Below are 1,894 nucleotides of genomic sequence, written 5' to 3' on the forward strand. Positions count from 1 at the left end.
AGGAGGCCGAGATCCGGAAAAATATGGGGGACGCCCAGCGCTACTTTTTTTTCCCCTCATTGTGTTCTTGAAGGCTCCAGCTCGGGTTTTTACGGTTGCCACAGCCCACAAGGCCGTACCAGTCCAAATTTGATTCTCTAAGAAAAATAGAAAGTCGTAATTTTGTTTCTGAAATGAAATACACCTATATTTTCAAAAATAGGGGATAAAAAGATAGACACGGTACCATATGAACCGAGACTCGCAACCCCCGTTCGGCTTCACGCTTCCAAAGGAAAAGAAAAATACGGAGAAAATAGTCCCCCATTTCGGCCATCGGCGGCTTCGTCCGTGCGGCTGCTTCATTCTCCAGCTTGAATCCCCCCGATTCCTTGGACCTCAGTCTCGGGCTGAATCCCTCCGATTCCTTCCGGCTCCCGCGCCCCGACCTGCTGAGGTTCTTCCGATTTGCTATTCTTATTGTTTTGATCTGCAGATTCTGAACAAACCCTAGGTGACATCTGATAGATCCCTGCGGGACTGGATAAAGGCGCCTCCTTTTCCGATCCTCCGGCGATGCCTCCGGTCACCTCGGCCGCGACGGAGGGGCGGAAGCGCAAAGGTGCACCCGTTCGCCCACGCTCCGGCTGCAAGCGCCGGCGGGGTCCCGTGCCGGCGCAGGAGGTGGCGAGCGGCTGGGCATCGCTCCCTACCGACATCGCCCGCCTCGTCGGCTGGCGGCTGCTGGCCGATGACGTGGTGGATTACCTCATATTCCGCGCCGTCTGCTCCGGTTGGCGCGCCAGCACGTCCAGACCGGATCGTGTCTCCGCCCTGAGCAAACCGTACCTCCGCCCGCGCGGCTGGGTCGCGCTCTGCGACGGCGACGCGGCGCCCCTGGACGACGCATGCTGCGAGATCACCTTCTTCCACACTCGCACGGCGCGCCGCCTGCGTGTCCGGCTCCCCGAGCTCCGGTTCCACAGGGTCGTCGGCTTCACCGACGGCTTAGTCATCCTTCTACACAAACGCAAAACGACCGTCCGCGTGCTCCACCCCTTCACGCGCGCCATGGTTGACCTCCCGCCCCTCGCCCCCGCCTTTCACAAGGCTGTCAAGGACCGAGGATCTCTGCTCCACATGAGCGCCTTCGTCTGCTCTTCACCCACGGCCCCCTTCTCAGTGGTTGCCCATTTCCCCTGGAAACCCGTGGCGCTGTGGACACAACCAGGCCGCGTGGCGTGGGAATTCATCCGCCATGGTCTGGAGATTCAGAACATCTTACCCTTCCAAGGCATGCTCTTCGCCACCGTGAAGTCGACAAAGCAGATAGTGATGGTTTACCCTCCACGCAAATTCTCCCTTGCTTACGCCCTAGACTCATTGGCCACACAAAAGATATGGTGCGAGTATCTTGTGGAGTTTGCTGGGCGTATGATGCTTGTGGTGCAACATAGAACCTCAGAGGTTGATGCCAGGGCATGGGCGAGTTGTGCCTTCAAGGTTTTCGAGGTGGACATCCGCGGCAAGAAGCTGCTGCCAATCTGCAGTCTCGGTGACCATGCTATGTTCCTCCACACTGACAGATGTCTCTGTATCTCGACAATGAACCTGCCATCTATCTACAGCAACTCAGTTTATTTCACTCTGCCACGCAGGCCTGTTGTAACACAGTCTCTCTTGACTGGTTTGTCTGAGGACCTATCTGCGATGTGCCAGATACACGACATGGAGGAGAAGATACAGCCTTCCGTGCGGCCCTTCACCATTGCTGATCATCTTCTCACGTATTGCCATCATTTAGAGTGGGCATGGGGACTCATGTTTCACGAGTACCACTATATACCCGAATCTTTCAAGGAGCTGCACAAGAAAATACAGACACAGTATTCTCAAGTCCGGATTCCACAAGCTA

General features: G+C 56.3%; 1 pseudogene; it reads left to right on the forward strand.

The window, feature by feature from the left end:
* Positions 1–555: 555 nt before the first annotated feature.
* LOC124663334 lies at positions 556–1,362 on the forward strand (annotated as a pseudogene).
* The last annotated feature ends 532 nt before the right edge of the window (positions 1,363–1,894 follow it).

This window comes from Lolium rigidum, chromosome 6 (genome assembly GCF_022539505.1).
Source record: "Lolium rigidum isolate FL_2022 chromosome 6, APGP_CSIRO_Lrig_0.1, whole genome shotgun sequence".
Classification (NCBI taxonomy): Eukaryota; Viridiplantae; Streptophyta; class Magnoliopsida; order Poales; family Poaceae; genus Lolium; species Lolium rigidum.